The 26,059-nt window shown below is 36.5% G+C and overlaps 1 protein-coding gene across 10 annotated transcripts in view; it reads left to right on the top strand.

Moving 5' to 3' along the window:
- The window catches only part of LOC106072102 (paladin-like), a 205,734-nt gene that overhangs the window by 82,300 nt on the left and 97,375 nt on the right, over positions 1-26,059 (top strand). For 3 of the 10 annotated variants that reach the window (XM_056021608.1, XM_013232380.2, XM_013232375.2), the window contains exon 1: positions 11,986-12,156. The exons of 4 other annotated variants lie outside the window; for them this stretch is intronic. The gene's annotated coding sequence lies outside the window, so the exon portion shown is untranslated. Of the gene's footprint in view, positions 1-11,759; positions 11,927-11,985; positions 12,157-12,223; positions 12,318-26,059 lie in introns of those variants that run through there. 3 more of the 10 variants (XM_013232381.2, XM_013232379.2, XM_056021607.1) reach the window with 2 other exon arrangements.

Genomic DNA, 26,059 nt, shown 5'->3' with positions numbered 1-26,059 from the left:
TGGTCTTAATACGAAATTCTAATCTTTTAAGAAGTTTGGCTCTGGAAAATGTTTTTATTTGGTATATAGATATTTGAGAACTTAAAGGAAATTTCAAATGGAAGCTTATAAGATTGAAAGTATAGAGACGCACTTTAGGTGACTGATAGTAAACGCGTAATGGTGACGACATTAATCCAAAAGAGAAACTGTAGCTTAGATAGATTAAAGAAACAGTTGAGGCCAGGCTTTTGTTTTTAAAGGTAACATCGTATATTATAGCGACTGAGACTAGACTGCTCCCTTTATGAATTAAACAATTAGACTTCTTCATACGCCTGTTGGGTGTTCACTCTATTTGTGGAGTGTTGCTAGTTGTCAGCACGTCTGTAGCCACGAACTCGCCAGTAATCTGACGCGTACAGAAACACGCAACCGTTTTGTTGAGCAGTAGAAATCATCCAGACGCGGATTAGACATTTACATCTCTACAATAGAAAGCCATTTTTCAGTTTGACTTGTTATGTAGTTTGTTGAGACGTCTTTTGACTTTTAAAAATTCAGGCGGCAAAAGCGCATAAATACACATCAATCCAACGCTAACGAGCCCCTCCTACCCAAAAAAAACAACACCTATATCAATCTTAAAAAAAAATAAAATATTTTAATGTTAAACCCACGTGACCTACATGATGACGTAAATCACATTTAATGATTACGTCATTAAAACTTCGTTTCACTTTGAAAATCTTACACTGGATGAATGTGTCAGTCAACACTAATTCCTTTCACAAAAACAAACCCAGACTTGAACCTCAACTTTACATTAAAACCCAATCTGTAAATTAATTGTCCATGGCATTTTCTCAAGAGAACGAAAAGCGTTAAGATGAAAAAATTAAAATGAAAACAGGTCAAAGAAAAATTTTTAAAAAGTATTCAGATGGGAATCCAAGAATATCCCCCCCCCTCTCCCATTTGTTAATGTATCTGTCTCTGTCAATTGTTTTTATTTTAAAACTATTTTTTTAAATATTTCAATCCTACTCTCTAGATAACATTTTCAAGTAGCAATTAAAATAAATGAAACAAAAAAAAAATAACACAGAAAAAAAAAAGAGTTGAATTTATGTAAACTGACAGCTGTTCAGATAATGTATGAGCTCTCAACACTAAACAAGTACGTTTTCGTCATTTTTAAAGGAATACAAATGTTTCTGTCCTGACGTTGCAAATAGTTACACAAAAGACCGTATTTTGCCGCGTATAACCCGCGGGCTATACAAGTCTTTACACATGAACGGCAGCTGTGCCGGGTATAATACTAATACTGCTAGTTGAGAAAAAAGAAAGGGCCGGTACCAATATTGACACCGCCGTACCATTATCTCATAATTTTCTCCTAGGCTTGGAGATAAAGCGTATGTGAAAGTTATCTAAAATGACAATGTACCCCATTGTTATATCAACCGAGGGGATAATAACAACTGACCTCACAGACACCTTCAAGGCCCTTAACATTCCTAGGAACATTCTCGTTGCCTGTCAGAGGGCGGTACTGCCACATCACCAGAAAATTCCTCGGTGGAAACTGATAAAATGCCTACATGAATTTTGTTTCTCTTTAACTAAACTCGACCCTGGCAGCGCCAGAGAATGACTACTCGTTCGTTTCTAACATAATAATGCTTGTCTTCAAGCCCAAAGACTAATGAGGAGTCCACTATTTCACGTGGCTACGCAGTCCCAGCTGCGACCTACATATTTTGCCACATATTATTAGCCTGGTAACTGTCCACTAAATAAATCTGTATTGCTCGGCTCAAACGTAGATGACATGAGGAACTCACAGAAGAGGCAGGTGGGTCAGAAGAGTCGGGTCTAAAGAAGTGGGTCTGAAGAGTCGGGTCAAAGAATACAGAAGATTTAATAATTGATTCTAGTCATAATACTCTAAGACTAGTTTATAAAGTGATTTGTTTCTTGAGACGCATTAAAAGATGCGTCTCTATCTTTTGTCATTCAAAATATTCCGCTTTACTATTTTCTCGCATTTGTTTCGTTTTAATTGTTTTATTTTATCACTTCGACATTTTACAAAACCAGGTTTTACAACTCGTGATAACAAGTCAGACTTAAACGTTTCATTGAAAACAAGAAATGCAGGAACATTAACTCAATAAAATTTCGACATCATAATGAAGCAAGAAGTGTGATTACATCCCTTGGTAACGTCACAAAAAAATACATTTTGATATCTAAATTTGCGTTTTATTAGATAGACTTAAAAAAAAAAATAAAATGAATTTTTATGAATTTTTATGATTGAAGCTTGAGATATTGGACATTTATTTTATAAAAATTTGTAATAATAATAATATGAATAATAATGATAATAATGGCAATGTATTTTATTCCGAAGATTTAAGGATAAGTGAAATGTTTCGCATCACTATGCAAATACAGTTGCGACATGTATATTTTTCCCCCATCTGATGCAGACAAAATCGTTGACCGCTGGGGGTTCTATTTAAGCTATCTTTCTTTGTACGCGTTTAAATAAAGATATTTATGAATCCTAATTGATGCATTAAGGGATTAAATACCTAGGACTAATTCATACCAAAAGATGTCAAGGTCGCCTTATTAGCTCCCTTGTATTAGTCTATGTGCTGTGTATATCTGTGTGTGCATGTTATACTTATACTGGAAAACGGAAACAAATTTCTATACAATAATTATCAGGCCACAGACCTATATATATATTGTTACGAATCTCACTATCCAGGCTCTCTGCAAACTGCACCATACACCACCAACTTAAAGAACTTGACAAGTCAGGGCTCCAAATTAACGTAAAGGTTTAATTTCCATAAATAACAGCCAATACTGTACAATTGGCAGCACGTAGAACAGTACAAATAGTTCTGCGATAACAAATATCTCTCCGATAACACCGTTCCGCCGTATCAAGTCTTGCACTGGCCTCTCCGTCTCGTTCCGGGCTTGCACTGGGTTCAACAGTTCGGGACTGACTTCACACACTTGGGCTCGTTGTGTCGGACTCGATCACAGACCAAGATCAAGACGCCGTTCGTCTCAACTGTACTTGACAGTACTCCGCACTGAACCGTCGTAATGCTCCGTACAGAACCGCACCGTTGAACTGTGCTGTAGTCGACCGTGTTCTGACCTCCTGTCGTGAACCCGCTTTCGGAACCGTCTTGACTGCGTCACCTCCGCTCTTATATAGGGTCCCTACTGGCCTTCTCGAACCGGACAGAACGCCGCTCGACGTTTCTAGGTGGTCAGATGACTACAACTCTCGTGACGCCCCTGAGCTCTGTTCACGTCGGCGATCCTTCCCGAACTCTCTTGTTGACAATCGTCTCGGCCGATCGTCGTAACTCGTCACGGTTGACCGCTCGTCTAGCGCTGGCCTGGGGCAATTTGCGTCGGCTGACTACACACACACACCACTACCCCCATCTGTGCCACCACCAGGTTTATAACACTGCCCCCTCCTTAGATCTGTCCGTCCCGGACAGAATCAACATCATGGCATTGGCTGTGAAGTTTCATCGCTGTAGGTGGGGGTCGATCGGTGGCAGTTGGCTTGCCTCTTGAGCTTGACGGAGTCATCCATGTTGCAGTCAGCAATGGTCGCTTCCTTCTTCTTCGCCAGTTTGCCTTGACCTGGTTGCCCCGCCGTCGTGCTTTCATTGCCATCCACGTGGAATTCAGAAGACGTTTTCTTCTCCTCCAGTTAGCCTTCATCTGGGTGTATCGACGTCGTGATCGCATCGTCATCCATGTTGCACTCAGGAAAAGTCGCCTTCTTCTTCTTCTCCGCCAGTTGGTCTTCATGTGGCTGCAGTTATTTCTTGGTTGAATCACCATGCACGTTGGACTACGCAAACGCCGCCTTCTTCTTTTCCTCCAGTTGATCGTCCTCTTGTTGCAGTGACGTTTTGGTTGCATCGCTCTCTTGTCTGTCGGTACTGAGGACAGCCACTTGAAACATGGAGAGGTATAGGATGTAAGGGCAGGGATTACCAAGATTGTTGACCAAAGAGGTGGCTTCATAGGGCTTTGCGAAGAAGGACTGGGATGGGCTTCAAATCCACAGGACAGGGAATTGTGGGACAGGTCATCATCTTCAGCCTTGTCTGGAGGGCATGCTCGTGGGGCAGGTTGGTAACACTTCACTTCATCTTCGGCCTCAGGCTCCATTCGGCTTTCTTCACCCTCATCAGGACCTCTCTCTCTCGTCTCAGTATCGGGCCAATCGCTTGTTGGTTTCAGACCTTGTCGATGACTTTCGTCTTGCAAATGTCCATCAACGTCAGGCTGCCTTGGATTCTCTTGACCACCATCAGGACTTTCCTCTCCAGTCTTAGCAGCTGGACCAACGTCAGGCTTCCTTGGGTTCTCTTGACAGCCATCAAGACTTTCATCTCCAGTCTTGGCAACTGGACCAACGTCTGTTGGGTCCGGACATGGCTGGTATCTCTCAGCTTGTAGATGTCCCTCAACAGCTTCGTCAGATTTCATTGGGTTCCTATGGTCACCATCAGGGCTTCTCTCGCTGGTCTTAGAATCTGGGCAGGCGTCAGTAGGGTCCAACCTTCGTAGGCCACTTTCAACTTGCAAACGTTTCTCAGCAACATGCTTGGACGCGGAGCAAACATTCACTTAATCTGGCTTGCTGTTTGAGGTGATCTCTTCTTGCATAGCTGCCATCTGTCCCTGCATAGCTGTCATCTGTTCTTGCATGATACTGGTACTGGTGGTCAGTTGCTGCATGCTACTGGCGAGCTGTTCCAGCAAGTTAGGTTCGACTTCAAAAAGATATGTGTCCGGATCTTCTTTTTCTTCCAACATGTCTTCTCGGAGGCGTGCTTGTAAAGTTTCCTTGTTTCCATATACCTTCAGCCTTCGTCCACGGAGTTCTTCCTTCAGTTCTCTAAATTCAAGTTCGTACAGCAGTTTCAGACGAGCCATAGTAGATCCGATCCAATCCGATTCCGATCCGATCCCACTTCTGACACCAGTGTTACGTATCTCACTATCCAGGCTCTCTGCAAACTGCACCATACACCACCAACTTAAAGAACTTGACAAGTCAGGGCTCCAAATTAACGTAAAGGTTTAATTTCCATAAATAACAGCCAATACTGTACAATTGGCAGCACGTTGAACAGTACAAATAGTTCTGCGATAACAAATATCTCTCCGATAACACCGTTCCGCCGTATCAAGTCTTGCACTGGCCTCTCCGTCTCGTTCCGGGCTTGCACTGGGTTCAACAGTTCGGGACTGACTTCACACACTTGGGCTCGTTGTGTCGGACTCGATCACAGACCAAGATCAAGACGCCGTTCGTCTCAACTGTACTTGACAGTACTCCGCACTGAACCGTCGTAATGCTCCGTACAGAACCACACCGTTGAACTGTGCTGTAGTCGACCGTGTTCTGACCTCCTGTCGTGAACCCGCTTTCGGAACCGTCTTGACTGCGTCACCTCCGCTCTTATATAGGGTCCCTACTGGTCTTCTCGAACCGGACAGAACGCCGCTCGACGTTTCTAGGTGGTCAGATGACTACAACTCTCGTGACGCCCCTGAGCTCTGTTCACGTCGGCGATCCTTCCCGAACTCTCTTGTTGACAATCGTCTCGGCCGATCGTCGTAACTCGTCACGGTTGACCGCTCGTCTAGCGCTGGCCTGGGGCGATTTGCGTCGGCTGACTACACACACACCACTACCCCCATCTGTGCCACCACCAGGTTTATAACAATATATATGCCTAACTCTTTTTCAAGCTGTAAGGGAAATCGCCCCGATCTGTTCTGTTATAGTTCTGTTTTTCAAAGTTTATAAATAATGCACTCCCATTTTGCGGATTTTAAATTGATAGGGCCATAATCACAGAACTATATATTCACGCGAATCTATGAAATAAGGCCATTTAGGCCCTACTGTTAGTTTCCATTGATATAATGTTTCGAAAATCCTAGATCGAAATAAGCCTTTTGATTTTATTATCTTATGTACATTTAAATATATTGTTTTCCTAGATCTTTATAGATTATGTATCTAAAAATTGCATAATAATAATTATGAGACGAGAGTGCTCTTATTTTTTTTATTGAATTACTAGATCTTGATCTAAACATTATATTATATGTTACATAGGTTAGGGTTGAAAAAACAACAACATTACTTCTTAATAAGAAGTTCTTATAACTACTTTATAAAACAACGCCTTGTTTCAACATTTTTGAAGTTTTTCACGAAATTTTTGTTCAGTGTTCGAGAATGTACACGATGATAGAGGATATGTTAGATGATAGAGGATATGTTAGATGATTGAGGATATGTTAGATGATAGAGGATATGTTAGATGATAGAGGATATGTTAGATGATAGAGGATATGTTAGATGATAGAGGATATGTAAGATGATAGAGGATGTGTTAGATGATAGAGGATATGCTAGATGATAGAGGATATGCTAGATAGTATAAGATATGTTAGATGATAGAGGATATGTTAGATGATAGAGGATATGCTAGATGATAGAGGATATGTTAGATAGTATAGGATATGTTAGATGATAGAGGATATGTTAGATAATAGAGGATATGCTACATGATAAAGGATATGCTAGATGATAGAGGATATGCTACATGATAAAGGATATGCTAGATGATAGAGGATATGCTAGATAGAGGATATGCTAGATGATAGAGGATATGCTAGATGATAGAGGATATGCTAGATGGTAGATGATATGCTAGATAGTATAGGATATGTTAGATGATAGAGGATATGTTAGATGATAGAGGATATGCAAGATGATTAAGGATATGCTAGATAATAGAGGATATGTTAGATGTTAGAGGATATGCTAGATGCTAGAGGATATGTTAGATGATAGAGGATATGTTAGATGATAGAGGATATGCTAGATGATAGAGGATATGCTAGATGATAGGGGATATGCTAGATGCTAGAGGATATGCTAGATGCTAGAGGATATGCTAGATGCTAGAGGATATGCTAGATGCTAGAGGATATGTTAGATGATAGAGGATATGTTAGATGATAGAGGATATGCTAGATGATTGAGGATATGCTAGATGCTAGAGGATATGCTAGATAGTATAGGATATGTAAGATGATAGAGGATATGTTAGATGTTAGAGGATATGTTAGATGTTAGAGGATATGTTAGATGTTAGAAGATATGTTAGATGATAGAGGATATGCTAGATGATAGAGGATATGCTAGATAGTATAGGATATGTTAGATGATAGAGGATATGTTAGATAATAGAGGATATGCTACATGATAAAGGATATGCTAGATGCTAGAGGATATGCTAGATGATAGATGATATGCTAGATAGAGGATATGCTAGATGATAGAGGATATGCTAGATGATAGAGGATATGATAGATGATAGATGATATGCTAGATAGTATAGGATATGTTAGATGATAGAGGATATGTTAGATGATAGAGGATATGCTAGATGATTGAGGATATGCTAGATAATAGAGGATATGTTAGATGTTAGAGGATATGCTAGATGTTAGAGGATATGCTAGATGATAGAGGATATGTTAGATGATAGAGGATATGTTAGATGATAGAGGATATGCTAGATGATAGGGGATATGCTAGATGCTAGAGGATATGCTAGATGCTAGAGGATATGCTAGATGCTAGAGGATATGCTAGATGCTAGAGGATATGTTAGATGATAGAGGATATGTAAGATGATAGAGGATGTGTTAGATGATAGAGGATATGCTAGATAGTATAGGATATGTAAGATGATAGAGGATATGTTAGATGTTAGAGGATATGCTAGATGTTAGAGGATATGCTAGATGTTAGAGGATATGTTAGATGATAGAGGATATGCTAGATGATAGAGGATATGCTAGATAGTATAGGATATGTTAGATGATAGAGGATATGTTAGATAATAGAGGATATGCTACATGATAAAGGATATGCTAGATGATAGAGGATATGTTAGATGATAGAGGATATGCTAGATGATAGAGGATATGTAAGATGATAGAGGATGTGTTAGATGATAGAGGATATGCTAGATGATAGAGGATATGCTAGATAGTATAAGATATGTTAGATGATAGAGGATATGTTAGATGATAGAGGATATGCTAGATGATAGAGGATATGTTAGATGATAGAGGATATGTAAGATGATAGAGGATGTGTTAGATGATAGAGGATATGCTAGATGATAGAGGATATGCTAGATAGTATAGGATATGTTAGATGATTGAGGATATGTTAGATAATAGAGGATATGCTACATGATAAAGGATATGCTAGATGATAGAGGATATGCTACATGATAAAGAATATTCTAGATGCTAGAGGATATGCTAGATGATAGAGGATATGCTAGATAGAGGATATGCTAGATGATAGAGGATATGCTAGATGATAGAGGATATGCTAGATGATAGATGATATGCTAGATAGTATAGGATATGTTAGATGATAGAGGATATGTTAGATGATAGAGGATATGCTAGATGATTGAGGATATGCTAGATAATAGAGGATATGTTAGATGTTAGAGGATATGCTAGATGTTAGAGGATATGTTAGATGATAGAGGATATGTTAGATGATAGAGGATATGTTAGATGATAGAGGATATGCTAGATGATAGGGGATATGCTAGATGCTAGAGGATATGCTAGATGCTAGAGGATATGCTAGATGCTAGAGGATATGCTAGATGCTAGAGGATATGTTAGATGATAGAGGATATGTAAGATGATAGAGGATGTGTTAGATGATAGAGGATATGCTAGATAGTATAGGATATGTAAGATGATAGAGGATATGTTAGATGTTAGAGGATATGCTAGATGTTAGAGGATATGTTAGATGATAGAGGATATGCTAGATGATAGAGGATATGCTAGATAGTATAGGATATGTTAGATGATAGAGGATATGTTAGATAATAGAGGATATGCTACATGATAAAGGATATGCTAGATGATAGAGGATATGCTACATGATAAAGGATATGCTAGATGCTAGAGGATATGCTAGATGATAGAGGATATGCTAGATAGAGGATATGCTAGATGATAGAGGATATGCTAGATGATAGAGGATATGCTAGATGATAGATGATATGCTAGATAGTATAGGATATGTTAGATGATAGAGGATATGTTAGATGATAGAGGATATGCTAGATGATTGAGGATATGCTAGATAATAGAGGATATGTTAGATGTTAGAGGATATGCTAGATGTTAGAGGATATGTTAGATGATAGAGGATATGTTAGATGATAGAGAATATGTTAGATGATAGAGGATATGCTAGATGATAGATGATATGCTAGATGATAGGGGATATGCTAGATGCTAGAGGATATGCTAGATGCTAGAGGATATGCTAGATGCTAGAGGATATGCTAGATGCTAGAGGATATGTTAGATGATAGAGGATATGCTAGATGCTAGAGGATACGCTAGATGATTGAGGATATGCTAGATGATAGAGGATATGTTAGATGATAGAGGATATGTAAGATGATAGAGGATGTGTTAGATGATAGAGGATATGCTAGATAGTATAGGATATGTAAGATGATAGAGGATATGTTAGATGTTAGAGGATATGCTAGATGTTAGAGGATATGTTAGATGATAGAGGATATGTTAGATGATAGAGGATATGTTAGATGATAGAGGATATGTTAGATGATAGAGGATATTCTAGATGATAGAGGATATGCTAGATGACAGGGGATATGCTAGATGCTAGAGGATATGCTAGATGCTAGAGGATATGCTAGATGCTAGAGGATATGTTAGATGTTAGAGGATATGTTAGATGATAGAGGATATGTTAGGTGATAGAGGATATGTTAGATGATAGAGGATATGTTAGATGATAGAGTATATGCTAGATGATAGAGGATATGCTAGATGATAGGGGATATGCTAGATGATAGGGGATATTCTAGATGCTAGAGGATATGCTAGATGATAGAGTATATGCTAGATGATAGAGGATATGCTAGATGATAGGGGATATTCTAGATGCTAGAGGATATGCTAGATGCTAGAGGATATGCTAGATGATAGAGGATATGCTAGATGATAGAGGATATGCTAGATGATAGAGGATATGCTAGATGATAGAGGATATGCTAGATGGTAGATGTGCTAGATGATAGAGGATATTATAGATGATAGAGTATGTGCTAGGCGATATTCTAGATCAGCGGTTCTCAACCTTTTTAGCGCCGCAATTCCCTTATACGATTCCCCACCAGCAGCGACCCCCAAACATTTTTTTTTCGTTCATAGGACTAGGTAACTGGAAATTCTCTAATGTTCTAAAAATCATTATCGTAATGTCTATATCTGATTTAGGATGGATGTATTTTCATTGGTAGAAGCGGAACACAGGAAAAGCTTTTATGTATTTGTAATTTCCATGTCCGGTCTAGGTATAAAATATGTCTGTGGTTGTGTCTCTTTCGGTGTGCATTTTTTTAAAACATCTATTTAGGTTAACTATCAAAGTGTGCTGGTTTTGATGTATGCCACGTTATATAGTGGAACCATGGATTGTAATGAATAAAAATAAAAAATTTTGGCCCCCAAAATAATAAAATTGGAGATCTCAAACAGTGTAGGGAAATATTTTTTTAAAATATGAGCGAAAGAAATCCAGAAATGATGATTGAGTGAAAAATGTAAAAATGATTTTGATTCCCTTCTTATCGTTTTCTTGTCGACACCTATGCATCTTTGTTTTTATAACGCCGCAGGAAAACAACGCACCAGTATCTAGTAGTAGAACGGGTTGCACGAATCAGCCTGGAAAAACAATGATAATCAGAGTTTAATTCTCTTCCTAATAAACACGGCTAGACTATCGCAAAATCAAACATAGCATTAGGGTTTATTGAAAGAAATCTCTATAAATCAAATAAGAACATAAAACTAAAATGTTATTTAACCTTGGTTAGGCCAATAATAGAATATGGATCTTCTGTTTGGGAACCCTCAACTCAAGAAAACATTAAGAAACTGGAACAGACACAAAATAGAGCAGTGAGATTCATAACAAACGAATATTCACATTTGTCTAGTGTAACACCTTTAGTAAAATCACTAAATTTAGAAAGCCTTCAGGACAGAAGGCTCAAAAGTAAAGTAGCAATCATACATAAAACACTGAACCATAATCTTCAAATACAAAAACAAAATTTAATAAAATACTCTGAAAGACACAAAGATAAAGTCACATTCCTCGTCCCATATGCTAGGACAAATTTGTACAAATACTCCTTCTTCCCTAGTGCTATTAGAGCATGGAATGGGTTGCCTGAGCTAGCCAGGAAAACCAGTGACTCGGCAGAATTTAAGTCATTGGTTAATATGCATGACTAAATGCATGACGTGTAGGATGTAATCATCTTCTTTTTTGAAGTAACGTCTGTATTACATAACATAAGAAGAAGATAAGATTAGCACATGGATACACGATGGACATAATTATCTTTTCTTTTTTTTTTTGAAGGAACATCTGAAATTTATAAGAGAAAAGAGGACATTTATAAGATAATATAAGAAAAGAAAGAAATTATTTTTTTTGATCTCCTATTTTGTTTTCGACCTAGTTTTGATTAAAAAAAAAAAAGGGGGCGAGCACTGCCGATGGCCAGCACGTAAGGCAGCAGACGAGAAGTGAAATGGAAGCGCGAACCCTCGCTGGGTGATAACTTATGGACGGGCGTAATCGTGCTGTATCTAGGTCCGACAGAGTTGTGAGGGCTCAGTGGGCCCTCATAAACACTTGTTTTAGTGAAGGGACAAGCGGGTTTAGAAAAGACGGCCATTTCTACGGCTTCTGAAGGTGGACGAGTGTTACCATACCATAGAGCAGAGAGAGAGAAAGAGAGAGAGAGAGAGAGAGAGTGAGAGAGAGAGAGGTTGAGGAAGGGAGAGATGGATAAGGCGATGTTATTCCAGATATTATTTCTGTAAACTATTGATCGGCTCATTTAGACTTCTATAAATAGAACATCCGCCATTTTTGTTCACTGTACATTATCTGTGTGGATTTGGATTACCCTGTGTGTAGAGGTTCGTGTTTTTAATTTACTCTCGTTCATACTAATCGTTTCATTGTTCCGTTTTTTTTTGTGTGTGCTCAGATCAACAACAAAGTTTGACTTTTATACTTTTGTTCTTAATGGATCAGAATATTTCGATCACTTTAGTTCAGAAACAGTCATCACGTGACGGTGAAGTAGATTTGTAGTTCTTAATCTTCGGACTTTTAGTGACATTTACCTTTCTAACTTTCTATTTAAAATAGGCAACAAAATGTTCTCACGACGTATCTGGCTTTCTCGAGTGCTCAACATGGTAACGTAAGCTATAATTAGATTCCAAAAGAAGTGTGTGTTTGTAACTCTGTGTGTGTGTGTCGAAAGTAAGCGTGTAGCTATCCTTCGATGTCATGTAAATATTCGGCATAACAATCCAAGAAAACAGTTTTCATAGGATTAAAATATATTTTGTAAGATCTTGCTTCATATAGATTTTGTTTATTTAATGTATCGATCGATAAAAAATAGATGAGATATTTGTAGGTGATTGTGGGTTGTTTTTTTTAAATAAAAGCGTTTTGTATTATTTTTTTTACCAAGTAAGGATTTTCTTTGGTGTGTGTTGACCTGTTTTACTTGTTAACAATCGCGCGTGCGTGCAGCAGTATTCCTAAGTGCTCAAGTTATCTTCTGGGTTATTCAAAATAGTCAGGATGTAGAATCCGTTGAAGTGAAAGTCCAGTCTGAAGTGGTCATCTGGCACTAGAACGACCGAAACCCAGAGTAAGCTCACTCACTCCAAATGGCCAACTCTTTCTGCAAACGTCGTCAGCGCGTGCGTCGAGTGTGAAGGGGAATTAGTTCGAACCACTTCAGTCTCCGTGACCTAGCCGCACCAAGTCTGATGTTATTACCCACACGAACTAATCGAGGTATTTATTTTCCTGCGTAGTTATTTTGAAAAAAGAAAAACGCGGCTCTAGCACTAAATTTGACGTATTCCATTAATGTTGTATTTATTCTCTTTGAGTGTTTGCATAATTATATGAAGTCTGAATAGAAATGAGACAGTATCAAGTTAGCAATTGGTTGGTTCCAATGTTCATTTTGTCTTTTTATTCCAAGATCTCTTCCAATGTTCATCTTTTCATTTTGTTACGTTTTTCAATATTTTGCCACCATATTTCTCCATAGCGCTTTGTTTTCTTTCTTTTTTTTTGTGTATTCGCCTACAGTATTTTATTGCTTTCAGTAAAGTAAAAGTAAAGTTCCCCTTGCGATCTATGGGGAAGATGATGTTAAGTCATTTGTTTCTATGGCCAACGGTTAACGAGCAGGGTGTCATGTGGCCAGCACAACAACCAACTGCCTTTATTTTCCCCAAATAATATCTGAGTTTGGTGGACTCATGGGCGCCGTAAAAATCCCGAAATTCGAAATCCTAGTCATCAACGAGATTCGAACCCAGGACACCAGGTTCGGAAGCCAAGCGCTTTACCACTCAGTCACCGAGTCCCTTAGGTATCAACATTTTGTCACCATATTTCTCCATAACGCTTTGTTTTCTTTTATTTCACTCTCCGACTGTATTGTATTGCTTTAAGAACTAATCAGAATTCAAAATCAAAGTTAAAACGAACTGCAAATCACTGAGATTAACTTCTAGTGTGAACATTCAGAATTGAAAAAAAAAAAGAGGTAAATACTTCTGTGTCTTATCTATTCCATCATATCACTTAATGGGCTTTGATAACGGAGTTCAAAGGTTAATTATAGAAATGGCAATGATCACACACACGCGCTCTAAGCCCCCACCGACACAAACAGATTACCTAATTATCTCCCCGCCCTACTACTCTTTACATCTTCCTTGGTGGAGAGAGCCAGGAAGCTAATCCAGCTTCTTAGATTCCTAAGGTGGAAATACTCGCTAGCAAGCGGCATCAATGGACAGATCGATACAGTATCGCTGGCATGATACCCGTACATACACACACATAGTGTACGAGAAGAGTGAAGCCTTCTGTGATTGTATTGTTATTTTTGGTTGGTTAAGGACATTTAGTGGGGAAGATACAGTAGTATTATGTTCTTTAATTGGCCGAAAAGAATAGCCGTGAGAATTGCAACTAAGAACATTTATGTGCGTATATCGACTTGTGAAGGCCTATCAATGGATATTCTTTTACATTTCTCAACTTGCTGTTCGTCTGTCCATCTGTGCGTCTTTTATTCTGTTTGTTTTTCTTTTTCTCTGTCTGCCCAGCTGTACATGCATTCGTCTTCACCAGTGGCTTTCAACTCATGCAATCATACGACTAAAACCTATTTTAAACTTAATAAAACTAAAACACAACGTCGTAGTTACAATTCTACTCAAGGCTTACAATTATCAATCATTTTCTAAAATACGTACATCTTACATCCGATTAGTCGGGCGACATCTGGAAGCGATAATTTCTGTCCCAATAAAAGGATGGTCGATTTACTTACTTAGACTGACTTAGGTCCTCCCGCGACGTTCGGCGCATTGGGCGGCAAGCTGTCTCCATAGAGATCTGTCATTGGCAATGTCTGAAGCCTCCTCCCACCTGGTGTCCACAGTTCTGAGGTCCTCCATGAAAGTGTGGCACCAAGTTATACGAGGACGTCCCTGTTTGCGCTGTCCTCCTATTGGCCTCCACGTCATCGCTACTCTTGGTATGCGTAGTTCATTTTGTCGTAGGATATGTCCATCAAACCTCATGCGTCGCTCTGTCACAACCTCACTAAGTGTTCGACTCCCAATCCTATCAAGAAAATGTCCGGAAACTTTAGGATTCTGTTAGAATATAAGCGTTCGGTGTGTTTAACTAAAGTAATTATATATCCCCAACCGAATACAGCGTACTCACCAGTTCTACCAAGATGAATTCACGATTCTCATGCATTGCCATTGCTTTTAGAATTCTTCTAATTAAATTCTAGTTTTTAACGCTCCCTAGCATATAATCTTGGGGCATGAATTCTAGTATCCCCTGATACTCGATAGAGAATGTTCTGATGATAGATGATGTTCTAGGTGATAGAGGATGTTCTAGATGATAGATGATGTTCTAGATGATAGATGATGTTCTAGAAAATAGAGAATGTTCTAGCTGATAGATAATGTTCTAGATGATAGATGATGTTCTAGATGATAGATAATGTTCTAGGTGATAGATAATGTGCTAGATGATAGATAATGTTCTATATGATAGATAATGTTCTAGGTGATAGATAATGTTCTAGATGATAGATGATGTTGTAGGTGATAGAGAATGTTCTAGATGATAGATGATGCTCTAGATGATAGATGATGTTCTAGATGATAGATGATGTTCTAGATGATATATAATGTTCTAGATGATAGATGATGTTCTAGTTGATAGATGATGTTCTAGATGATAGATGATGTTCTAGATGATAGATGATGTTCTAGATGATAGAGAATGATCTAGATGATAGATAATGTTCTAGATGATAGATGATGTTCTAGATAATAGATGATGTTCTAGATGATAGATGATGTTCTAGATGATAGAGAATGATCTAGATGATAGATAATGTTCTAGATGATAGATGATGTTCTAGATGATAGATAATGTTCTAGATGATAGATGATGTTCTAGATGATAGAGAATGTTCTAGATGAAAGATAATGTTCTAGATGATAAAGGATGTTCTAGATGATAGAGAATGTTCTAGATGATAGAGGATGTTCTAGATAATAGATGATGTTCTAGGTGATAGAGGATGTTCTAGATGATAGATGATGTTCTAGATGATAGATGATGTTCTAGATGATAGATGATGTTCTAGATGATGTTCTAGATGATAGATGATGTTCTAGATGATAGATGATGTTCTAGATGATAGATGATGTTCTAGATGATAGAGAATGTTCTAGATGATAGATGATGTTCTAGATGATAGATAATGTTCTAGATGATAGAGAATGTTCTGGATGATAGATGATGTTCTAGATGATGTTCTAGATGATAGATGATGTTCTAGATGATAGATGATGTTCTAGATGATAGAGGATGTTCTAGATGATAGATGATGTTCTAGATGATGTTCTAGATGATAGATGATGTTCTAGATTATAGATGATGTTCTAGATGATAGAGAATGTTTTAGATGATAGATGATGTTCTACATGATAGAGAATGTTCTAGATGATAGATGATGTTCTAGATGATAGATGATGTTCTAGATGATAGATGATGTTCTAGATGATAGATGATGTTCTAGATGATAGATGATGTTCTAGATGATAGATGATGTTCTAGATGATAGATAATGTTCTAGATTATAGATAATGTTCTAGATGATAGATGATGTTCTAGATGATAGAGAATGTTCTAGATGATAGATAATATTCTAGATAATAGAGGATGTTCTAGATGATAGAGGATGTTCTAGATGATAGATGATGTTCTAGATGATAGAGGATGTTCTAGATGATAGAGGATATTCTAGATGATAGATGATGTTCTAGATGATAGATGGAGTTCTAGATGATAGAGAATGTTCTAGATGATAGATGATGTTCTAGAAGATAGATAATGTTCTAGATGATAGATGATGTTCTAGATGATAGATGATGTTCTAGATGATAGATGATGTTCTAGATGATAGAGGATGTTCTAGATGATAGATGATGTTCTAGATGATAGAGAATGTTCTAGATGATAAATGATGTTCTAGATGATAGATGATGTTCTAGATGATAGAGGATGTTCTAGATGATAGATGATGTTCTAGATGATAGATGATGTTCTAGATGATAGAGGATGTTCTAGATGATAGATGATGTTCTAGATAATGTTCTAGATGATAGATGATGTTCTAGATGATATATAATGTTCTAGATGATAGAGAATGTTCTAGATGATAGATGATGTTCTAGATGATATATAATGTTCTAGATGATAGAGAATGTTCTGGATGATAGATGATGTTCTAGATGATGTTCTAGATGATAGATGATGTTCTAGATGATAGATGATGTTCTAGATGATAGAGGATGTTCTAGATGATAGATGATGTTCTAGATGATGTTCTAGATGATAGATGATGTTCTAGATGATAGATGATGTTCTAGATGATAGAGAATGTTTTAGATGATAGATGATGTTCTACATGATAGAGAATGTTCTAGATGATAGATGATGTTCTAGATGATAGATGATGTTCTAGATGATAGATGATGTTCTAGATGATAGATGATGTTCTAGATGATAGATAATGTTCTAGATTATAGATGATGTTGTAGGTGATAGAGAATGTTCTAGATGATAGATGATGCTCTAGATGATAGATGATGTTCTAGATGATAGATGATGTTCTAGATGATATATAATGTTCTAGATGATAGATGATGTTCTAGTTGATAGATGATGTTCTAGATGATAGATGATGTTCTAGATGATAGATGATGTTCTAGATGATAGAGAATGATCTAGATGATAGATAATGTTCTAGATGATAGATGATGTTCTAGATAATAGATGATGTTCTAGATGATAGATGATGTTCTAGATGATAGAGAATGATCTAGATGATAGATAATGTTCTAGATGATAGATGATGTTCTAGATGATAGATAATGTTCTAGATGATAGATGATGTTCTAGATGATAGAGAATGTTCTAGATGAAAGATAATGTTCTAGATGATAAAGGATGTTCTAGATGATAGAGAATGTTCTAGATGATAGAGGATGTTCTAGATAATAGATGATGTTCTAGGTGATAGAGGATGTTCTAGATGATAGATGATGTTCTAGATGATAGATGATGTTCTAGATGATAGATGATGTTCTAGATGATGTTCTAGATGATAGATGATGTTCTAGATGATAGATGATGTTCTAGATGATAGATGATGTTCTAGATGATAGAGAATGTTCTAGATGATAGATGATGTTCTAGATGATAGATAATGTTCTAGATGATAGAGAATGTTCTGGATGATAGATGATGTTCTAGATGATGTTCTAGATGATAGATGATGTTCTAGATGATAGATGATGTTCTAGATGATAGAGGATGTTCTAGATGATAGATGATGTTCTAGATGATGTTCTAGATGATAGATGATGTTCTAGATTATAGATGATGTTCTAGATGATAGAGAATGTTTTAGATGATAGATGATGTTCTACATGATAGAGAATGTTCTAGATGATAGATGATGTTCTAGATGATAGATGATGTTCTAGATGATAGATGATGTTCTAGATGATAGATGATGTTCTAGATGATAGAGAATGTTCTAGATTATAGATAATGTTCTAGATGATAGATGATGTTCTAGATGATAGAGAATGTTCTAGATGATAGATAATATTCTAGATAATAGAGGATGTTCTAGATGATAGAGGATGTTCTAGATGATAGATGATGTTCTAGATGATAGAGGATGTTCTAGATGATAGAGGATATTCTAGATGATAGATGATGTTCTAGATGATAGATGATGTTCTAGATGATAGAGAATGTTCTAGATGATAGATGATGTTCTAGAAGATAGATAATGTTCTAGATGATAGATGATGTTCTAGATGATAGATGATGTTCTAGATGATAGATGATGTTCTAGATGATAGAGGATGTTCTAGATGATAGATGATGTTCTAGATGATAGAGAATGTTCTAGATGATAAATGATGTTCTAGATGATAGATGATGTTCTAGATGATAGAGGATGTTCTAGATGATAGATGATGTTCTAGATGATAGATGATGTTCTAGATGATAGAGGATGTTCTAGATGATAGATGATGTTCTAGATGATGTTCTAGATGATAGATGATGTTCTAGATGATAGATGATGTTCTAGATGATAGAGAATGTTCTAGATGATAGATGATGTTCTAGATGATATATAATGTTCTAGATGATAGAGAATGTTCTGGATGATAGATGATGTTCTAGATGATGTTCTAGATGATAGATGATGTTCTAGATGATAGATGATGTTCTAGATGATAGAGGATGTTCTAGATGATAGATGATGTTCTAGATGATGTTCTAGATGATAGATGATGTTCTAGATGATAGATGATGTTCTAGATGATAGAGAATGTTTTAGATGATAGATGATGTTCTACATGATAGAGAATGTTCTAGATGATAGATGATGTTCTAGATGATAGATGATGTTCTAGATGATAGATGATGTTCTAGATGATAGATGATGTTCTAGATGATAGATAATGTTCTAGATTATAGATAATGTTCTAGATGATAGATGATGTTCTAGATGATAGATGATGTTCTAGATGATAGATGATGTTCTAGATGATAGAGAATGTTCTAGATGATAGATGATGTTCTAGAAGATAGATAATGTTCTAGATGATAGATGATGTTCTAGATGATAGATGATGTTCTAGATGATAGAGGATGTTCTAGATGATAGATGATGTTCTAGATGATAGAGAATGTTCTAGATGATAGATGATGTTCTAGATGATAGATGATGTTCTAGATGATAGAGGATGTTCTAGATGATAGATGATGTTCTAGATGATAGATGATGTTCTAGATGATAGAGGATGTTCTAGATGATAGATGATGTTCTAGATGATGTTCTAGATGATAGATGATGTTCTAGATGATAGAGAATGTTCTAGATGATAGAGAATGTTCTAGATGATAGATGATGTTCTAGATGATAGATGATGTTCTAGATGATAGATGATGTTCTAGATGATAGAGAATATTCTAGATGTTAGAGGATGTTCTAGATGATAGATGATGTTCTAGAAGATAGAGGATGTTAATAATTTTCTAGATGATAGAGAATATGCTAGATTATAAAGGGTATGCTAGATAGATGATGTTCTAGATGATAGAAGGTTGCTAGATGATAGAAGGATGTGTTTGATCGTGTCAGAGAGATTGTGAAGGGGAATGGTGGAGATGCCCATGGGCTATGGTTAAGATCAGACATCAAATTCAACATTTAGGTGAAGTTCTTTGATAGATGCCAATTAGATGTAACATAAAAAATATCAATGATTTTTAGAGAGAGAGAGAAAGAAATAAAAAGTATAGTTTATGTCTCACGAATGGAGAGTGGATAATTAGGAGATTGAGAGAAAGAGAGAGAGAGAGAGAGACAGAGACAGAGAGAGAGAGAGAGAGAGAGAAAGAAACAGAGATAGAGAGACAGAGAGAGAATAAAAAGTGTATTTCATGTCTCAAGAATCGAGAGTGGATAATTAGGAAATAGAGAGAAAGAGAGAGACAGAAATAAATAGAGAGAGACAGAAACAGAGATAGAGAGACAGAGAGATAATAAAAAGTATGTTTTATGTCTCAAGGATGAATAGTGTGTATTTACGTGAAATAGCAAAGAGAGAAAAAAAAAAGAGAGAGAGAGAGAGAGAGTGCAGGAGAAGACATGAAAAAGAGTCGATTGTTTATGATTATAGCGTGAAGGGAAAATGAGTAATTAAGAGATAGAGCGAAGGAGTAAAAAGAGATGTGTGTGTGTGTGTGTGTGAAAACAGAACTGGGTTGATGTCTTCAGGTACTGAAAGGAAAACTTCAAAGGCCAGGAAAAAAGAAAAGGGGAGATCACTTGACAATGCCATAAGAAAACTTTTGTTTCCGAGAGACCAGTACGAAACTAACCAGAGACAAACTAGGAGAGATAATCGATTCTATCAAGAGATAAAAGAAAGTGAAAAAAAAGACAAATCTGGAAAGGAAACTTAACCTCTTCTTAGATGAGGGGGAAAAAAAGTTTCATTTGAATAATCCAGGATCAGATTTTTTGTTTCACATCCTTCGATCGAAAATGTATTTGTAATTCCTTTCTTCAAGGTCATTTCTTGTTCTAGTTCTAGTGATCTGGATACCTTAGAAATGTTCTTGTTCTAGTTCTAGTGATCTGGATACCTTAGAAATGTTCTTGCTCTAGTTCTAGTGATCTGGATACCTTAGAAATGTTCTTGCTCTAGTTCTAGTGATCTGGATACCTTAGAAATGTTCTTGCTCTAGTTCTAGTGATCTGGATACCTTAGAAATGTTCTTGCTCTAGTTCTAGTGATCTGGATACCTTAGAAATGTTCTTGTTCTAGTTCTAGTGATCTGGATACCTTAGAAATGTTCTAGTTCTAGTGATCTGGATACCTTAGAAATGTTCTTGCTCTAGTTCTAGTGATCTGGATACCTTAGTAATGTTCTTGCTCTAGTTCTAGTGATCTGGATACCTTAGAAATGTTCTTGCTCTAGTTCTAGTGATCTGGATACCTTAGAAATGTTCTTGTTCTAGTTCTAGTGATCTGGATACCTTAGAAATGTTCTTGCTCTAGTTCTAGTGATCTGGATACCTTAGAAATGTTCTTGCTCTAGTTCTAGTGATCTGGATACCTTAGAAATGTTCTTGCTCTAGTTCTAGTGATCTGGATACCTTAGAAATGTTCTTGTTCTTGTTCTAGTGATCTGGATACCATAGAAATGTTCTAGTTCTAGTGATCTGGATACCTTAGAAATGTTCTTGCTCTGGTTCTGGTGATCTGGATACCTTAGAAATTTTCTTATTCTAGTTCTAGTGATCTGGATACCTTAGAAATGTTCTAGTTCTAGTGATCTGGATACCTTAGAAATTTTCTTGCTCTAGTTCTAGTGATCTGGATACCTTAGAAATGTTCTAGTTCTAGTGATCTGGATACCTTAGAAATGTTCTAGTTCTAGTGATCTGGATATCTTAGAAATGTTCTTGTTCTAGTTCTAGTGATCTGGATACCTTAGAAAATTTCTTGCTCTAGTTCTAGTGATCTGGATACCTTAGAAATGTTCTAGTTCTAGTGATCTGGATACCTTAGAAATGTTCTTATTCTAGTTCTAGTGATCTGGATACCTTAGAAATGTTCTAGTTCTAGTGATCTGGATACCTTAGAAATGTTCTAGTTCTAGTGATCTGGATACCTTGGAAATGTTCTTGCTCTACTTCTAGTGATCTGAATACCTTAGAAATGTTCTAGTTCTAGTGATCTGGATACCTTAGAAATGTTCTTGCTCTAGTTCTAGTGATCTGGATACCTTAGAAATGTTCTTGCTCTAGTTCTAGTGATCTGGATACCTTAGAAATGTTCTTGCTCTAGTTCTAGTGATCTGGATACCCTAGAAATGTTCTTGTTCTTGATCTAGTGATCTGGATACCTTAGAAATGTTCTAGTTCTAGTGATCTGGATACCTTAGAAATGTTCTTGCTCTAGTTCTAGTGATCTGGATACCTTAGAAATTTTCTTAATCTAGTTCTAGTGATCTGGATACCTTAGAAATGTTCTAGTTCTAGTGATCTGGATACCTTAGAAATGTTCTTATTCTAGTTCTAGTGATCTGGATACCTTAGAAATGTTCTAGTTCTAGTGTTCTGGATACCTTGGAAATGTTCTTGCTCTAGTTATAGTGATCTGGATACCTTAGAAATGTTCTAGTTCTAGTGATCTGGATACCTTTGAAATGTTCTAGTTCTAGTGATCTGGATACCTTAGAAATGTTCTTGTTCTAGTTCTGGTTATCTGGATACCTTAGAAATGTTCTTAGAAATGTTCTTGCTCTAGTTCTAGTGATCTGGATACCTTAGAAATGTTTTTGTTCTAGTTCTAGTGATCTGGATACCTTAGAAATGTTCTTATTCTTGTTCTAGTGATCTGGATACCTTAGAAATGTTCTTATTCTAGTTCTAGTGATCTGGATACCTTAGAAATGTTCTACTTCTAGTGATCTGGATACCTTAGAAATGTTCTTGTTCTAGTTCTAGTGATCTTGATACCTTAGAAATGTTCTAGTTCTAGTGATCTGGATACCTTAGAAATTTTCTTGCTCTAGTTCTAGTGATCTGGATACCTTAGAAATGTTCTTGCTCTAGTTCTAGTGATCTGGATACCTTAGAAATGTTCTAGTTCTAGTGATCTGGATACCTTAGAAATGTTCTAGTTCTAGTGATCTGGATACCTTAGAAATGTTCTTAGAAATGTTTTTGCTCTAGTTCTAGTGATCTGGATACCTTAGAAATGTTCTAGTTCTAGTGATCTGGATACCTTAGAAATGTTCTATTTCTAGTGATCTGGATACCTTGGAAATGTTCTTGCTCTAGTTATAGTGATCTGGATACCTTAGAAATGTTCTAGTTCTAGTGATCTGGATACCTTTGAAATGTTCTAGTTCTAGTGATCTGGATACCTTAGAAATGTTCTTGTTCTAGTTCTGGTTATCTGGATACCTTAGAAATGTTCTTAGAAATGTTCTTGCTCTAGTTCTAGTGATCTTGATACCTTAGAAATGTTCTAGTTCTAGTGATCTGGATACCTTAGAAATGTTCTAGTTCTAGTGATCTTGATACCTTAGAAATGTTCTAGTTCTAGTGATCTGGATACCTTAGAAATGTTCTTAGAAATGTTCTTGCTCTACTTCTAGTGATCTGGATACCTTAGAAATGTTCTAGAAATGTTCTAGTTCTAGTGATCTGATAACCTTAGAAATGTTCATGTTGTAGTTCTAGTGATCTGGATACCTTAGAAATGTTCTTAGAAATGTTCTTGCTCTAGTTCTAGTGATCTTGATACCTTAGAAATGTTCTAGTTCTAGTGATCTGGATACCTTAGAAATGTTCTAGTTCTAGTGATCTGGATACCTTAGAAATGTTCTAGTTCTAGTGATCTGGATATCTTAGAAATGTTCTTGCTCTAGTTCTAGTGATCTGGATACCTTAGAAATGTTCTTGCTCTAGTTCTAGTTATCTGGATACCTTAGAAATGTTCTTGCTCTAGTTCTAGTGATCTGGATACCTTAGAAATGTTCTATTTCTAGTGATCTGGATACCTTGGAAATGTTCTTGCTCTAGTTATAGTGATCTGGATACCTTAGAAATGTTCTAGTTCTAGTGATCTGGATACCTTTGAAATGTTCTAGTTCTAGTGATCTGGATACCTTAGAAATGTTCTTGTTCTAGTTCTGGTTATCTGGATACCTTAGAAATGTTCTTAGAAATGTTCTTGCTCTAGTTCTAGTGATCTTGATACCTTAGAAATGTTCTAGTTCTAGTGATCTGGATACCTTAGAAATGTTCTAGTTCTAGTGATCTTGATACCTTAGAAATGTTCTAGTTCTAGTGATCTGGATACCTTAGAAATGTTCTTAGAAATGTTCTTGCTCTACTTCTAGTGATCTGGATACCTTAGAAATGTTCTAGAAATGTTCTAGTTCTAGTGATCTGATAACCTTAGAAATGTTCATGTTGTAGTTCTAGTGATCTGGATACCTTAGAAATGTTCTTAGAAATGTTCTTGCTCTAGTTCTAGTGATCTTGATACCTTAGAAATGTTCTAGTTCTAGTGATCTGGATACCTTAGAAATGTTCTAGTTCTAGTGATCTGGATACCTTAGAAATGTTCTAGTGATCTGGATATCTTAGAAATGTTCTTGCTCTAGTTCTAGTGATCTGGATACCTTAGAAATGTTCTTGCTCTAGTTCTAGTTATCTGGATACCTTAGAAATGTTCTTGCTCTAGTTCTAGTGATCTGGATACCTTAGAAATGTTTTTGTTCTAGTTCTAGTGATCTGGATACCTTAGAAATGTTCTTATTCTTGTTCTAGTGATCTGGATACCTTAGAAATGTTCTTATTCTAGTTCTAGTGATCTGGATACCTTAGAAATGTTCTAGTTCTAGTGATCTGGATACCTTAGAAATGTTCTTGTTCTAGTTCTAGTGATCTGGATACCTTAGAAATGTTCTAGTTCAAGTGATCTGGATACCTTAGAAATGTTCTTATTCTAGTTCTAGTGATCTGGATACCTTAGAAATGTTCTAGTTCTAGTGATCTGGATACCTTAGAAATTTTCTTGCTCTAGTTCTAGTGATCTGGATACCTTAGAAATGTTCTTGCTCTAGTTCTAGTGATCTGGATACCTTAGAAATGTTCTAGTTCTAGTGATCTGGATACCTTAGAAATGTTCTAGTTCTAGTGATCTGGATACCTTAGAAATGTTCTTGTTCTAGTTCTAGTGATCTGGATACCTTAGAAATGTTCTTGTTCTAGTTCTAGTGATCTGGATACCTTAGAAATGTTCTTAGAAATGTTCTTGCTCTAGTTCTAGTGATCTGGATACCTTAGAAATGTTCTAGTTCTAGTGATCTGGATACCTTAGAAATGTTCTAGTTCTAGTGATCTAGATACCTTAGAAATGTTCTAGTTCTAGTGATCTGGATACCTTGGAAATGTTCTTGCTCTAGTTCTAGTGATCTGGATACCTTAGAAATGTTCTAGTTCTAGTGATCTGGATACCTTAGAAATGTTCTTGCTCTAGTTCTAGTGATCTGGATACCTTAGAAATGTTCTTGCTCTAGTTCTAGTGATCTGGATACCTTAGAAATGTTCTTGCTCTAGTTCTAGTGATCTGGAGACCTTAGAAATGTTTTTGTTCTTGTTCTAGTGATCTGGATACCTTAGAAATGTTCTTATTCTAGTTCTAGTGATCTGGATACCTTAGAAATGTTCTAGTTCTAGTGATCTGGATACCTTAGAAATGTTCTTGTTCTAGTTCTAGTGATCTGGATACCTTAGAAATGTTCTAGTTCAAGTGATCTGGATACCTTAGAAATGTTCTTATTCTAGTTCTAGTGATCTGGATACCTTAGAAATGTTCTAGTTCTAGTGATCTGGATACCTTAGAAATTTTCTTGCTCTAGTTCTAGTGATCTGGATACCTTAGAAATGTTCTTGCTCTAGTTCTAGTGATCTGGATACCTTAGAAATGTTCTAGTTCTAGTGATCTGGATACCTTAGAAATGTTCTAGTTCTAGTGATCTGGATACCTTAGAAATGTTCTTGTTCTAGTTCTAGTGATCAGGATACCTTAGAAATGTTCTTGCTCTAGTTCTAGTGAT

Source organism: Biomphalaria glabrata, chromosome 2, assembly GCF_947242115.1.
Source record: "Biomphalaria glabrata chromosome 2, xgBioGlab47.1, whole genome shotgun sequence".
In the NCBI taxonomy this organism is placed as follows: Eukaryota; Metazoa; Mollusca; class Gastropoda; family Planorbidae; genus Biomphalaria; species Biomphalaria glabrata.
The sequence above is the reverse complement of the archived record's forward strand: the minus strand, read 5'-3'. Positions and strand labels throughout refer to the sequence as shown.